Source organism: Rana temporaria, chromosome 9, assembly GCF_905171775.1.
Source record: "Rana temporaria chromosome 9, aRanTem1.1, whole genome shotgun sequence".
Taxonomy (NCBI): Eukaryota; Metazoa; Chordata; class Amphibia; order Anura; family Ranidae; genus Rana; species Rana temporaria.
This window is the reverse complement of record NC_053497.1, coordinates 25,277,936-25,295,182: the sequence shown is the minus strand read 5'-3', so window position 1 is coordinate 25,295,182 and position 17,247 is coordinate 25,277,936. Positions and strand designations below refer to the sequence as shown.

The following is a 17,247-nucleotide window of genomic DNA, read 5'->3' as shown; positions in this document are numbered from 1 at the left end:
TGATAGGATGTAGGCAGGTCCATTGTTAGGATGTAGGCGGCTTCTCAAGAAAGCCACCTAGCATTTTCTGTTACTAGGACCCAGGCAGCTATTGCCACCTAGCATCCTTCAGTTGCATTGGAGTACATTTGTGAAAAAAATTATGAAGAGGGTGCTCCAGCCTAGTGCATTATCTCAAGACCCCATTTAATGATAAAAAATAAAAAATGAAAGTTGTAATGATACACAAATATCCAAAACATAATCTCTAGTCTCGAAAGACGGGAACTCTGTGACCCACATAGAGTTCCACCCTATTGCGTTTAGCACAATAACAAAAGCCCTAGCATATTTGGAATATGTGGCACCGCTTGTTGAGTAGATAGTGGAGCTCACTGACCCTTTATTATGTTATGTTAGATGATATGGCTACACAGGCGTTTATACTAAATGAACTCTGTTGAAGCAAACAACTTCCCTATACAATGTTACATAGTAGGTGAGGTTGAAAAAGGACACAAGTCCATCCTTTGTGTGGGATTATATGTCAGTATTACCTTGTATATCCCTGTATGTTGTGGTTGTTCAGGTGCTTAGCTAATAGTTTCTTTAAACCATCGATGCCCCACGCTAAGACCACCGCCTGTGGAAGGGAATTCCACATCCTTGCCACTCTTACAGTAAAGAACCCTCTAAGTAGTTTAAGGTTAAACCTCTTTTCTTCTAATTTTAATGAGTGGCCACGTGTCTTGTTAAACTCCCTTTCGTGAATTATGGTTCCAATATCGAAATTTCTATGTCTATCTATGCGTTAACGACTGTTATAATTGTGTAATTTTTTTTTTTAACAAATCTGAACACAGCACAGGTTTACTGATCCTTACATTGCTTTATGCATATACCCACAGGCCCAGATTCTCAAAGGACTTACGACGGCGCAGCACCATGTACGCCGTTGTAAGTCCTAATCTGATCCGTCGTATCTATGCGACTGATTCTTATAATCAGTTACGCATAGATATCCATTAGATCCGACAGGCGTAAGTCTCTTACGCCGTCGGATCTTAATTGCATTTTTTTTTGGCCCGCTAGGTGGCGCTTCCGTCGAAATCCGCGTTGAGTATGCAAATTAGCTTGATACGCAAATTCCCGAACGTACGCGCGGCCGACGCAGTAAAGGTACGACGTTTACGCTAGGCTTTTCCCGGCGTAAAGTTGCCCCTGCTATATGAGGCGCAGCCAATGTTAAGTATGGCCGTTGTTCCCGCGTCGAAATTTTGCGTAAGTCGTCCGTGAATGGGGCTGGACGTCATTTACGTTCACGTCGAAACCAAAGACGTCCTTGCGACGTCATTTGGAGCAATGCACACTGGGATATTTTAAGGGCGGCGCATGCGCAGTTCGTTCGGCGCGGGGACGCGCTTCATTTAAATGATACACGCCCCCCCTACCCGCCAAATTTGAATTCCGCCGCGTGATTTACGCTACGCCGCCGCAACTTTACAGGCAAGTGCTTTGTGAATAAAGCACTTGTCTGAAAAACTTGCGGCGGCGTAACGTAAATCGGATACGTTACGCCGCCGCATAGATACGCCATTCTACGAGAATCTGGCCCACAGAAAACAATACACCTGCTTTCAGAGCCATAAAAAAAAAGTTTTCTGATGAAAGTTTTTAGAGCCATATGCTATCCAAGCCTTTAAGGACCAGGCAGGAGAAGATGCTGTACGTGCGTAGAGATGATTACAAAAAAAAAACTCCTTTTGACATTCCAGGTAAATGGGACAAGAGTGTAAAAGTTTTAGAGAGGAGTTAGAAATCAATTTGTAGCCGTGACAGCAGAACGTGTTGAGTGGTTGGTGAGAGGGATGGGAGGAGAAAAGGTTACATATTGTCCTGTCATCCACCTACAGTCACGGATAAGACAGGTCACACTTCAGGAATCTAGAGCACTGGAGATTGATGACAAAGCAAGGTAAGTCAGAACAGTTCAGTCTCTAAAAATAGCCTAGCATTGATTGAAAAACTAGCTAAATGTAGCCTATAAACGATATCACAAAATACAAAATAAAATAGATCTTTATGTCCAGATGTAATAGATACGGGGCATACTGTATATGCAGGATGATTTTGTTTAGCTTATATAAATCAAAGAAATGTTTTCTCTAAATCTTTTTATTGGTGGAAGAAAAACTATTGATCAGTTTTCCAATTTGTCATATTGGCCGCCTGTCTCTTTTATATGCTTTTGTAAAATGAAAAAAATAATTTGTAGCTATAGTGTATATGAAGCCAAAACTTTTTTTTTTTTTGGGGGATAAAGATTGGTGGGGGGTTAAAATTCATGTCAGGTATTTATTGCTAAAATTAAGATTTTATTATTTATTATTATTTTCTTTTGATTGGCTTGGCGCTTCTCTCTCCTTCTTTTTGATTTATAAAATATATTAAAATTAAAATAGATCTCCAAATCACATAACACAATAAAAAACTAGTAAGTGCTCAATTTAAAAGGCTGTAGACCCTCTGGACTATCAAAAATATTTCACAGAGTGTTGTGTATGTGTGTGTGTGTATATATATATTGTGACAGGAAGTCAGGTAAATCTGTGGGTGTTGTCACTGATGGGACATACATTTCTGCCTTGTTTAGACGATACACAGATTGTTATCGGGTGTCGGCTACAAACGTAGCCAGAGGAAGGCTAAAGGCCGTTGAAAAGCTTCAGCTGTTCAGAATGAAGCAATCAAGGCCTTTATAAGTATCCAGAGGGTTACCACTTGGTTGCTGCATCACTACTAAGGCTGTGTGAGTAGGAGAGCAGTGCCAGAAAGTCTCCTGATGAGGTGAGGAGACCATTGACTTTTTCCTGTGTTATAAATATCAAAAGACTATTGTTTTGTGCTGTATGACCAGCACGGTCTACCCAGCAGTAGGCTGTGTTAGACTTCATAGATAGGTTCCTGTGTGGAAGGTAGACGCCCAGAGTGGCTAGGAGTTATTTTATGTTTGATTTTGGCTATGCTGTTTGGATGCTTGCAATTGTTTTCCAGCAAGATGGAAAAATAAACCAAAAACGTTGTTTTCAACCATCTTCGACTGCCAGTCTGTATAAATTCAGTGTGTGGTGAACCCATCCAAGGGGTCACACACCCCATTACCGAGCTAACCCCTCAATATATATATATATATATATATATATATATATATATATATATATATATATATATATATATATATATATATATATATATATATATTGTAAAGTTCGGGGAAACAGCTAGATCGCAGGACACAGGCTTTTCAATTAAAAAAGAGGTTTATTAAACTGCACAGCAGCAGAAACAAAAGAAATAACAGACATGGGCTCCCAATGTCGGAGCCTTTGTCGGACCAGTGTGAACCCAGCCTTAAACCCCTTCTTTGGACAGGTGTGTTAACCCTTATTGTTCCCTTAAGGCTGCATTCACACCTGAGCGTTTTTTTGTAGCCTGAAGCTATAAAACCCTAGAGGGGGAAAAAATACATTATTCTCAATGGAGATGGTTCACATCTCCACTCCAAAATGCCTGAAGCCGAACGCCTGAAGCTCAAACAAGTTCTGGACTGATTTGGGCGTTTTTGAACGTTTGTATTCCCATAGAAACTAATGGAAACGCTCGATTTAAGCGTCTAGCGTGACAACAAGCGTTTCTACGGGCGTTTTGTCGCTTTAAAGCGGTTGTAAACACGCATCAAATTTTTTTTTTTTCTCCTGTAAGGCAAAAGTCATAATGAGCTAATATGCATCTTGCCTCGGCGTGTCTTCCGGGTATCGCCGATCCAGTGCTGTGATTGGCTGGAGCGGCGATGACATCACTCCCGCGCGTGCGCGCGGGAGATTTAAAACTCGGCAAGGTCCGGCGGCTGCCGGTCCTTTCACCGTAGATCCCCCCTGCGCATGCAGCGCATTGCGAGGGTAATATCTCCTAAACCGTGCATTCTCCTTACCCACAGGTAAGCCTTGTTATAGGCTTACCTGTAGGTAAAAGTAAAAAAAGTGGGTTTACAACCACTTTAATCTGTTCTATGGAATAGAACTTTCACCAAGGAAGAAGGTAAAAAAAATCTACAAACATAGCAACAAATGATGAAAGAGATGATCATTTTTCCTATTGGCTAAAATAAAAAACGACGAAGTTCAAAAACGTTGGACAACGCTGTATGCAAACGCAGGAATACGTGCGACAAACGCTGGAGAAAACTACCAAAAAAGCTATGCTCAGGTGTGAATGCGGCCTAAAGGGACCACAGTCCAAATAGAGGGGAAATATAGTGTCCTTCCAGGACCCAGCCACGACGTTCTGTACTAATATATACACACTATATTGTCAAAAGTATTGTGACACCCAGATTTACACGCACATAAAATTTTATGGAATCCCAGTCTTGGTCTGTAGGGTTCAATATTACATTGGCCCACCCTTTGCAACTCTTCTGGGAAGTCTGTCCACAAGGTTTAGGAATGTATCTATGGGAATGTTTGACCATTCTTCCAGAAGAGCATTTGTGAGGTCACGCACTGATGTTGGACAAGAAGGCCTGGCTTGCAGTCTCCACTCTAATTCATCCCAATCGAGTTGAGGTCAAGACTGGTGCACAGTCATGTTGGAACGGGAAGGGGCCATCCCCAAACTGTTCCCATAATGTTGGGAGCATGAAATTGTCCAAAATGTCTTGGTATGCTGACACCTTAAGAGTTTCCTTCACTGGAACTAGGGGGCCAAGCCCAACCCCTGAAAAACAAATAATTTGGACCAGTGAACAAAGCAAGGTCCATAAAGACATGGATAAGCAAGTTTGGGGTGGATGGACTTGATTGGCCTGCACCTAAACCCGATAGAACACATTTGGGATGAATTGGAGCCAAGATTGCGAGCCAGGCCTTCTCATCTAACATCAGTGCCTGACCTCACAAATGCGCTTCTGGAAGAAGAAAAATTCTCATAGACACTCCTAAACCCTGTGGACAGCCTTCCCAGAAGAGTTGAAGCTGTTTTAGCTGCAGAGGGTGGGCCAACTTAATATTGAACCCTACGGACTAAGACTGGGATGCCATTAAAGTTTGTGTGCATATAAAGGCAGGCATCCCAATACTTTTGATAATATTGTGTGTGTGTGTGTGTGTGTGTGTGTGTGTGTGTATAATCTTACATGACAAACAAAATCATGAAGTTATCTTGAAATTGAATGCAACCTACAAAACAGGGATATTGCCTTGTGACTTCATATAGACCAGCCTTTCTCAAACTTGTTTCCCCCAGTGGAACCCTTAAAATAATTTACAAGAGGAACCCTCAATGACGTTAATTGGGGGTCAATAAGAAAATAATACTCATAACATTGGTGGTCAGTAGTAAGAATGTCCCCCTTTTAAATTGGTGGGAAGATTGCCACCCTTACAGAGCACAAAAAAAAATGGTATTATGCTGCTATCTTTGCCAAGATGCCTTTCCTCAGGAACTAGGCAAGCACCTTACAACAGTACAATCAAGCACAGCTCAACCTTGGGGTTCCATGAAACCCTAGTTTAGAATGACTGACATCCTGTAGACATTATAAAATGTAAAAGCACCAAGTTCTGTGCTTTTGAACGCTTTTATCATTGAATGTCACTATGCAGGTAGTTGTAATAAGGTATTAAAGTGGTAGTATACTCTGTACTACCACTTTCACTTACAGGTAAGCCCAGGGCCGATCCACCCTATAGGCTCACTATGCAAGCCGCTTAGGGCCCCGCAAAGCTGCAGGGGGCCCCCCAAATTACTAGAGGCCCCGCCTGATGAGAAGTCATTTTTGGCCCCTCACCCCGCTTCTCAACTTCCTGGCTGCATGGGAGAAGAGGTAAGAAGTCAGCACCCCTGCCTTCTCACTTTAATGTAAGATGTCCGTTCCGATAGCAGAACAGCCCCTCCCCCTGCTTCTCAACTTTAATATTTAATGTGACATGTCACTGTCGGCAGTGCCCCCCCCCCCCTTACTTCTCAACTTTAATGTAAAATGTCATTTTGCTTAGGGCCCCAGGGAGGTCAGGATCGGCACTGGGTAAGCCTATAATAAGGCTTACCTGTGAGTATAAAGAATAACTCCTAAACCTGTACGGTTTAGGAGATATTCCCCTCGCAATGTGCCGCTGCGCAACGGGGATCTTCGGCTAAAGGCCCGGCAGCCGCCGGACAGAAGTCTCCCGCGTGCATGCGCTGGAGTTATGTCATCGCCTCTCCAGCCAATCACAGCGCTGGAGAGGCGATACCCAGAAGACACGCCGAGGAAAGATGACATCTCCCTTGGCGTGGACCAGGTAAGTTCCCCTAACCTCGTTCCAAGGTAAGTATTTCATAATGAGCTAGTATGCGGTGCATACTAGCTCATTATGGCTTTTGCTTTACAGGTATGGAAAAAAAAACACCAGCGGCTTTACTACCGCTTTAATTAAAAACATCTTTCCAGAGACTCATAGGTAGATTCACACACATTGGCCTAAATTTAGGGCGGCCTAGCCTAGCCTTTTTAGGCTACACCGCTGTAAATTAGTTAGGCTAGTAGTGATTCACAATCTACTTACCTGCTAATCTACGGCGGTGTAGCCTAAAACGAGTGGGCGTAAGGGCGCCTAATTCAAATGACTTGGAGGGGGGCGTGTTGTATGGAATGTGACGTTTTTTGACACTGCGCATGCGCCGGGCGACTACATTTCCCAGTGCGCATTGCGGCTAAGTAGGCCGTACGGGCCTATTGATTTCGACGCGGACGTAAAGACGTAACTCCCGATTCGCACACGACTTGCGCAAACGATGTAAAAAATTCGAACCTCGCGGCAGGGAACGGCGGCCATACTTTAACATTGTTATTCCACCTCATAGGTGGAATAACTTTAGGCTGCCTAAGACTTTACGGAAACAACATTAATCGACTGCGGCGGGCTCGCCTTCGTTCGGGAATCGTCGTAAAAGCTCATTTACATAATCTACGCCGGGCGCAATGGAAGCGCCACCTAGCGGTCAGCCAAAACATTGCAATCTAAGATAGGACGGTGCAAGCCGGCCTATCTTAGATATGTTTAAGCGTATCTCTGTTAGAGAATACACTTAAACAAACGCCGGCGTAGATTCAGAGTTAGGCCGGCTTATCTACTGATAAGCCGGCCTAACTCTTTGTGAATCTACCTATCAATGTTCAGGAACCGTAAATTGTTAACCCCTGGAATGTAAATTGTCTCATATAATGTTTGATTTTTGGATCGTGGATTGTAAGTGATTATATTCCAAAAGGTGTGAAATGTTTGTTTCTCTTGCAATAGGTCACTTCAAATGATGACAATTTGCATGATTTTAAATGAAATATCGAAATTTTCCTACATCCTTTGGACTTTCCTTGGAACGAAATGCGTAAGATTGGGGTCAGTTGGTGACATTCTCAGGCTGGTTCAGACAGGCGGCGTTAATCTTGTTCATGCCTGGCTGTTTTCTTTGCCCTTTATGAGTACGTCATTTGTTTTCTAATTAAATGGTTGGAAAAATACTACACCATGTGGCTTCCTCTCCCTCATACAGTATCCCGCTGATTGAAAGCCATCCATCCTTTTGGGAAAGATCTAAAGTGATTTTAGACCTCCTGTGTTATGAGGTCTTGGGCTCTGGTAAGTGGTTTTATGTGGTGGTGCCTGGAGCTCTGAAGTTGGTGGAAGTGGTTGCTAACTGTCAGTTTCACAAGTTATTATTATTATACAAGATTTTTCTAGTGCCAACAGTTTGCGCAGCACTTTACAATAAAAAGGGAGACAATACAGCAACAATACAAGGGAGCAGAGGCGACTCTAGGCTTTGTGAGGCCTTAGGCAAGCTTGACATGGGGCCCCACTCTCACCCATGATGGGAAAAATAATTCAAGGACAAGAGCCTCTTCCCCACAACCCTGGCCAGTGGTTGTGGGGGTCTGCCGGCAGGGGGCTTATCGGAATCTGGAAGCCCCCTTTAACAATTGTAGCCCTCAGATCCTGCTCTTTAATAACTAAGGGGCGGGGCCACTCAGTGATGTCACCCAGGGGAACCCGCCCCTTGTGACATCATTGACTGAGGGCATGCTGCGTCATTGACGTCACAAGTGTGTCACCGATATTCACTGGTTGTTAGGGACGCTGGCGGCCCGCTCCTGAGTCAGGGCTCTTAACGATGCCTGAGCACAGAAGCGTTAAGGTCCCCTGTCCCTCAAAACTGGGGTAATGCATTGGGTAAGTTAGGCGGCCGCTAGGCCCCTGTGAGTGTGAGGCCTTAGGCGACCGCCTAATTTGCCTAATTAAAGAGCCGCCTCTGCAAGGGGGTTACCAGCATGTTAGCGAAATGGGATCCATCAATGTTTGTCCATTAGGTATAAGCTATCAACGGCCCGATTCCAAATATGGGCACATGAAACACAGGCCATATATGTAGTTGCCCTTAAGTTTTTACAGCAATCATAATGGCTGCGTGTTATGTTTTCACTCAATAATAGAGCAAGCGATGGGTCCAGAGTAATGGCTTGAAATAAGTTAATCTTTTCATAACCAGCCAATTAAAAACTATTATGAACTTGTGGTGTGTGGATTAGAAGAAAGTGGTGATTTATCTAGTTGTATTATCTTCAATGGGTTTATTTTGCAGTTTTTTTTATGGGAACCAATCTATAAGCACAAGGCTTAATGGTCCTTGTGTGAGATTTTATGACATCTTTATCTTTATAACCTCTCAGTTTTAAATGCAGACAGAACAAATCTGTCTCCCTTTTTAAAATCGTCATATTCTGTGCAGTTATAAAAGATTCTCAGATAATGACCCATTGAATATTGGAGATGACCTAATCAAGTGGCCATTTGTTGTGTGTCTGATTTACCTTCAGTGGGCTTCCTGTACAAGTTATTGCCATATGGATATTTAGGTATGGCAAAATATAAAAGCAATATTTCTGTCTCATCACAACATAAAGAATTTCAGGTATGGATACTTTTTACATAGCTACAAGTCTAGCTTGGACTAATGTAACTATGCACATGGCTGATGCCTCTGAATGTTGGGATTTACTGAAGAAGACACTGCTACTCCAGTGATCTCCACTTGGGTCTCATGCCAATTGGCTACACTTGGACGGGGAGGTGGGGTGGTGATGTCATGCTCTCCACCTCATCCAATCAGAAAATGCTATGCATTTATTCATTCTCTGAATAGCCCCTGTGCCGAGCAGCCGACTTCCTGTGTTCAGAATGCAGAAGGGCAGCTGCTTGGCAATTGACCTGGAATCAAGTGGAGATCACTGGAGTAGCGCTGTCTACTTCAGTGATTTCCAGCTTCCGGGGGTATCGACTAGTGTTGAGCGGAATACGCCATATTCGATTTCGCGATATATCACGAATATATAGCCGAATATTCTTGAAATATTCGCTAAAATCGAATATTCGTGATATTTAAAAAAAATAAAAAAATTGCGAAATTTCGCTAATGCGAATTTATTGCGAACATTTTGCGATTTTTTTTTTTTTTTTTTGATTGGCTCTGATGCAAAAGAAGGGCGGAGAAAGTATTCTCGAATATTCGGAAATCGAATATTCGGAATATTTTATCAAAAAAAAAAATGTTGTGAAATATTTTGACAACTGTGGTAGGAGAACTCTGATTGGCTCTGATGCAAAAGAAGGGTGGAGAAAGTATTTGCGAATATTCGGAAATCGAATATTCGCGAATACTTTCTCCACCCTTTTTTTGCATCAGAGCCAATCAGAGTTGTCAAAATCTCGCAATCAATTTCGCATTAGCGAAATTTCGATAAAATATCACCAATATTCGATTTCCGAATATTCGCAAATACTTTCTCCGCCCTTCTTTTGCATCAGAGCCAATCAGAGTTCTCCTACCACAGTTGTCAAAATATTTCACAACATTTTTTTTTGGATAAAATATTCCGAATATTCGAGAATACTTTCTCCGCCATTCTTTTGCATCAGAGCCAAATCAGAAAAAAAAAAAAAAAAAATTCGCAAAATGTTCGCAATAAATTCGCATTAGCGAAATTTCGCAATTTTTTTTTATATTCGGAATAGCGAATATTGGCCGCGAAATTCGAGATATTCGCGAATACTCGAATATGCCATATTCAAGCCGAATATTCGCAATACGAATATTCGTGAGCAACACTAGTATCGACCAGATATTGTAATTGCATAGATTGGTCCAAGCTGGACCAATGTAACTGTGTATAAATTATCCATACTGGAACTCTTCTTTAAGGTGAATGTCAAAGTTTGCGGTCTACTATTATGAACTTAGAAACAGATGTCGTCTACGTACCTGTGCCGTGAAATAATGTGGCACAAGGGATACACAAGTCCGCATTCCCAAGCAACTCCCTATCCTACTCCCCCGGATACAGATTTGCCTACAATGGAGTACAAAAATCCCCCTTTTATATCCCATTTAACCACTTCAGCTCCCAAAGGTTTACCCCCCTTCATGACCAGGCATTTTTTTGCGATACAGCACTGCGTTATTTTAACTGACAATTGCTCTGTCTTGCGACACTTTACCCAAATAAAATGTATGTCCTTTTTTCCCCACAAATTGAGCTTTCTTTTAGTGGTATTCGATCACATCTGCAGTTTTTATTTTTTTGCGCTATAAACAAAAAAAAAGAACATTTTGAAAAAAATTCTACTTTCTTCTATAAAACATATCCGATAAATTGTAAAAGATCCAAAAATATTCATCAATTAAAGCCAATATGAATTCTGCTACATATTGTTGGTAAAAAAAAAACACTTTTTGGGGACCAGTGACACTAATACAGTGATCAGTGCTAAAAAATATACACTGTTACTGTACTAATGATACTGGCTGGGAAGGGGTTAACATCAGGGCTTATCAAAGGGTGCAATGTGTACCTAGGTAGTGCTTTTTAACTGTGTGTGTGTGGGGGGGGGGGGGGTACTTTAAGTGTGGGAAGACAGAAATCTATCGGAATCTCAAAGCCCCTTTAACAAGGTGGCCCCCAGATGCTGCTCTTTAATAACTAAGGGGTGGGGGGCACCCGGTGATGTTACCTGGTGAACCCATCACCTTGTGACGACATTGACTGAGGGCATGCTGGGTCATTGACGTCACAAGGGATGGTGTCACCGATATTTAATGGTTGTTAGGGACACTGGCTCCTGAGTCAGGGCTCTTAACGCTGCCTGAGCACAGCAGCGTTAAAGGGTCACTAAAGGATTTTTTTTAGCTAAATAGCTTCCTTTACCTTACTGCAGTCCTGGTTTCATGTCCTCATTGTTCGTTTTTGCTTTGATGTTGCTGTAATTCCTCTCTGTTCTGGACACTTCCTGGTTGTCTGTTTCCTGATCACCACAGTACTGGGAGATTTCTCACTGTGGTGACTAATCAAGGAGGTGTGATTACTGTGTGTCAGCACCAATCCAGTTTCGTTTTACAAAGCATCACTGCCCTCTATTGGCTCTTTGTCTCTGTACATCAGAGAACCAGGAAACAACAGCAAAAACTAAACTGTAGGTACATTATATGTTGGTTTTTATCTATTTTTAATCATTTTTAAAGGGAATCAGTTAACTATTATGTCTCTATACCCTGTAAACAGTCATTTCAGCTAAAAACTATTTTTCCTTTAGTGACCCTTTAAGGTCTTCTGTCCCTTAAAACTGAGGTAATGCATTGGGTAAGTTAGGCTGCCGCGAGGCCCCTGTGAGTGTGAGGCCTTAGGTGACCGCCTAATTAAAGAGCCGCCTCTGAGTATATGTACATGTTCTTGTAAACCGTCTTATAAAAAAGCTGACCTTCTTAGTATTACACTTTCATGGGAGAAATGTGAAGATCTTCATTGCTTATTTCCAGGCTAATATGCTGATTTACTGTCATGTACAAGAACATGTTTGCAGATAAAGACTGGATAAAACTTTCTTGATTGACATGCTTGGTTCTGACCTCTAGGCTTTTCAAAGGGCATTCCACAATACACGTTCCCATATTTTCATCAGGGAATATTTATTTCAAAGAAAAGATAAGAGAAGCATATAAAAGCTTCTCCTGCTGAGCTTTCTTTTAAAAATCCTGTTTTTATGGCTGCCATGCTGAGTCATTGGATTCAGCAGTTTGAGTCACCATTCTGGAACAGATCAGGAGCTTAAATTTATGAGCAATTTACAAAATATTTTACATTGTAACATTTGTTGGCTAAATACTGTTTGTGTATAGTTAAAGGGGTTGTAAAGGTTTCTTTTTTATTTTCTAAATAGGTTCCTTTTGTTGGTTCACTTACCTTTTCCTTCCATTTCCCTTCTAAATGTTTTTTTTTCTTTGTTTTCTTTGCCTGGATTTCTCACTTTCTGCCCCTCCTCAGTAAGCTATTTAGTAAGCTGTTCTGACTGACTATCCATCGCTCGGATGATGGGGGCAAGTTTACTGAGGAGAAACAGGAAGTGAGAAATTCAGACAAAGAAAAAAAACATTTAGGGCCAGATTCTCAAAAGAATTACGCCAGTGTATCTACAGATACACCGGCGTAATTCGAAAATCCCGCCGGTGTATCATTGTTTTGTATTCTCAAAACAAGACACACCGGAATTAGGCTAGGATCCGACTGGTGTAAGTCACTTACACCATCGGATCCTAAATGCAATACTACGCTGGCCGCTAGGTGGCTTTTACGTCAATTTCAGCGTAGCATATGCAAATGAGCCGATACGCCGATTCACGAACGTTTTTGCGCCGCTTCGCCGTAGTTTACGTAGTTTCCGTAAGCGTAAGGTTACCCCTGCTATATGAGGGGTAACCTTACGTCGGTCCGCCGTATGCCATGTTAAGTTTGGCCCTCGGGACAGTGTCGGGTTTTTCCGTCGTTTACGTAACTCGTCGCGAATAGGGCTCTGCGTTAATTACGTTCACGTCGCAACCAATGTATTTGCGGCGTACTATGGAGCATGCGCATTGGCCTACGTTTAAGGTGGGCGCATGCGCAATTCATTCGGCACGGGGGCGCGCTTAATTTAAATACAAGCCGCCCCCCTTTGAATTACGCGGGGATACGCCGGGCCATTTACACCACGCCGCCGCAAATTACGGAGCAAGTGCTTGGAGAATACGGCACTTGCTCCAGTAAGTTGCGGCGGCGTAGTGTAAATAGCTTACACTACGCCGCAATGTACGAGAATCTGGCCCTTTGAAGGGAAATTGAAAGAAAAGGTAAGTAAACCAACAATGCACTAGCTTAAAGGAATTTTAGAAAATAAACAAACGAACCTTTACAACCCCTTGAAAGGATAATCGTGCTGTCAGTAGAAACCTTTTAACTTCCATTGTGCCTTCAGGCTGCACCAAAAACGAATGAGGATGTAAAGCCAACCATACATGGATCGAAATTTGGCCGGTTAAGTGGGGACCGAACACGTTGGCCCGGATTCAGATACAATAGCGTATCTATCGGCGGGCGTAACGTATCTCAGATAAAGAGGGTATGAAAATATTTAACCAAAAAGCACACCTCTACCATGCCCCAGTTAAAGTGGGGGTTCACCCCAAAAATTTTTTTTTAACATGACCTTCAGCCGAGTTGTCAGAATGACAATCGGCTGTTTTTTTTTTTTTTTTTTTCAGTGTACATACCGTATTTTCACCGCCGCTTCCGGGTATGTAATCTGCGGGATTGGGCGTTCCTAATTGATTGACATCCTTCCGACCGGCGCATACAGCGCGTCACGAGTTGCCGAAAGAAGCCGAACGTCGGTGTGCAGGCGCCGTATAGAGCCGCACCGACTCTCGGCTTCTTTCGGCAACTCGTGACGCGCAGTATGTGCCGGTCGGAAGCACATCAATCACAGCCTGTGATTAGGAACGCCCACTCCCGCGGGGAAGCCGGGGGTTAAAATAGCCCTAAAATGGTATGTACGAAAAAAAAAAAAAAAACAGTATACTGTCGGTCTCATAGGTCGGCTCCGTGCAATGTTAGAATTTTTTTAGGGTGAACCCCCGCTTTAAGTAGACCATGAAGAATTCCCCAAACATTATTGGTTAAACCCAGAAATCCAATTTTTCACTGCTACTTTTTAAATAAGAAATGTAATAATTTGGTGTCCTGGAGCCCAGCCTGTGGCCCTTTTGGTTCTTGTTTTTTTTCCCCCCACGGAGCCCCTGCAGGCTGTGTTTTTCTTCCGGGGGCTAACTTAATTTTAAGCCAGTAATTGAAAATTCTTTCAACTCCGTTCTAGTTGTCATATGGTTTGGTTTATTTCTTTCACACATACATTTTTTTCCTCTGTGCCGTTCATTCCTTTTCTTTAATTAAGTTTATTTCCTCTGGTCTTTTTTTCATTCAATATCTTTTATTGAAAGAAGATTTTTAAAGGTTACAGATAGCAAAGAAGAGGTACAACACTTATAGCTAGATTCAGAAAGAGTTAAGCCGGCGTATCAGTAGATACGCCGTCATAACTCTGAATCTAAGCCGTCGTATCTTTAAGTGTATTCTCAAAATGAGATACACTTAAATGTAGCTAAGATATGACTGCCTGCGCCGTCGTATCATAGCTGTCTAGTTCCGCTGGCCGCTAGGGGCGTGAACGCTGATTTACGCCTAGAATGCGTAAATCAGCGAGATACGCCTATTCACGAACGTATGCTTGCCCGTTACAGTAAAGATACGCCGTTTACGTAAGGCGTTTTCAGGCGTAAAGTTAGTCCAACAAAAAGCTGGATTAGCCAATGTTAAGTATGGACGTCGTTCCCGCGTCGAATTTTGAAAATTTTACGTCGTTTGCGTAAGTCGTCCGTGAATGGGGCTGGACGTAATTTACGTTCACGTCTAAACCAATAAGTCCTTGCTGCGTACTTTGGAGCAATGCACACTGGGATATGTCCACGGATGGCGCATGCGGCGTTCGTTAAAAACGTCAATCACGTCGGGTCACGATTTATTAACATAAAACAAGCCCCCCTGTTCCTCATTTGAATTAGGCGCGCTTAGGCCGGCACATTTACGCTACGCCGCCGTAACTTAGGACTCAAGTGCTTTGTGAATACAGCACTTGCCTCTCTAACTTACGGCGGCGTAGCGTAAATACGATACGCTACGCCGGCTGAAACATACGCTGCCCTACGTGAATCCAGCTATCAGTAACATGACTCGAGCAACTGCTTATGACATTGCATCGATATGCTCCAGAAAATATTCATCAATGTTTTTGTATCCATGTAGCATAGCCTAACAAAAGGCAATCCTTTTCAGTGTAGCACTTATCCCTGAAGGAGGTGCTGTTTTTCTCGGGGTCCCCTTTTTCCAGTGCCCATGACTCTCCAAGCGGGACCATGCTCTCAGACACACCAGGGTTGAAGGGGTGGATATTTATTGCAACAATACACAATAATTCAACAATCAAATGGAGAAGGGCAATAAGCACTTCAACGAGTATGTGAAACAGTTGCAAAATAACATCTACACTTGGCAATAGACCAGCAGACCAGTGATTGATCCCTTATCCCTATTTTATTGGAGGTCCTGTCTAAGAGGCGATACTAGTACAATGCTCTGGCAGTGTTTGGCAAATCTTCCCCTGCTGGCCAGTATGTTGGGGCCCAATGTCGGCATTGGAGCACTGAAAATTAAATCCCTCTAAACCTGTCTGATTGGTGTCCCCAGTAAGTAATAGGCAAGTAAGGTCTTTAACCACTTCAATACAGGGTAAAAATGTGGTAAAATTAGGTACCTCGGCTTATATTCGGGTCGGCTTATACTCGAGTATATACGGTAATTGTTTCTTACTGTGTTTTTTTCTGTCTTCTTGTAACTTCTTCCATTAGCTTCTGATACTCTCATCTTCTCCTTTTCCCCATCACTTTCCTTTGTTTGGGGCGAGCAGTGCACGTTGGTTGTGATCATCATGTGCACTGCTCTATGTACAACTACAAATCCCATCGTCCATAGTCCATCCCGGAAGCAAGCGGGAGAGGGTGGCTACGTTCCTTCAATCAGTGGGATAGATTATAGAGAACAAATGCAGCCACCCTCCGACAGGAAGTTGGATCACAAGCAATTGGAAGAGGCTGAGAGCAACAGACGGGTTTTTTTTTGTTAAAAGCACATACTTTTTTTTAAACAAGTTGAGTTCCACTTTAAGTCTATTGCTACATCTCATGTATTCTGTAAACCCGTTCACTGGCGCTAACCTTCTCTTATATATACACTGGGATTACAGCTATGCCGACTCTCAGGTTTTACTAGCCCCGCACTCTAGTAAACTGGACATGAACACATCTTTCCAATGGTTTAGAGCAAGGATTACCAAATCAGCATTTAGGGAACATTAACAAAGAGGACTGAAAGTTGTTACATAAATGGCCTTTAAACCAAGAATATCCCCGTCAATTCTTCATAAACCCAAGGGGGTCACGCAGGGATTCTCTATTTCTTTCTAGAGGCTCCTATAGATATTTAAAAATTCCTTTATTCTTGCTGTAAGTAGTAAACTGCACAAGTGTCCATAGAGATTTACAAAGTACCAGTTTATAGACTTAAAGCGGAGTTCCAACCACAATTAGCATTTTTTAAATGTATGTCCTTTCATCCTGCGTTTTTATAATATAAATCCGGTCACTTACTATTTTACAATCTGCCGCTGATCCGCATAGTTATTCAAAAAAGATAGTTTATAAAACTATGTCCACACCGTTGTCATTTTGCTTGTGGGCATTGTGAAGCAACGTATTTACATTAACACACCCCCATCACATCCATTTGAATTGTGCGCCCTTTACGCCGCCAAAGATACACTACGCCGCCGTAACTTACGGCGCGCATTCTTTTGAGGATACCAAAAAAAAAGTAAGTTATGGCGGCGTAGTGTATCTTAGATACGCTACGTCCGACGCAAATATGCGCCGCTGTACGTGGATCTGCCCCTGAGGCTCTAAATGGCTTAAAAAAGGGGTGGGCCCGGGGTGCACCCACTTGAGCGACAATAGCAAATGTATATTCGCTATTGTATTCCGGCTTCTCCTCCCTGCCAATCACGGCTCAGGAAGCGACTCCTAAAACCCGATTGGCCGAGAGGAGAAGTGCTCCTATTGGCCGCAAAGGAGGAGAAGGGAGGAGACGCAGATAAGCTTTAGACATTTTGTTATTATGATAGTTCTGATTCTGTATCTATAGCTTAATCTGATTGTGATTTTATGTGAGTTGCCATAATATAAAAACAACGTCATTTA

At 42.6% G+C, this 17,247-nt stretch overlaps 1 protein-coding gene across 3 annotated transcripts in view; it reads left to right on the top strand.

Moving 5' to 3' along the window:
* The window catches only part of AVPR2 (arginine vasopressin receptor 2), a 203,589-nt gene that overhangs the window by 152,268 nt on the left and 34,074 nt on the right, over positions 1-17,247 (top strand). The window contains exon 1 of one of the 3 annotated variants that reach the window (XM_040322995.1): positions 1,821-1,954. The exons of the other annotated variants lie outside the window; for them this stretch is intronic. The gene's annotated coding sequence lies outside the window, so the exon portion shown is untranslated. Of the gene's footprint in view, positions 1-1,820; positions 1,955-17,247 lie in introns of those variants that run through there. 3 annotated transcript variants of the gene reach the window in all.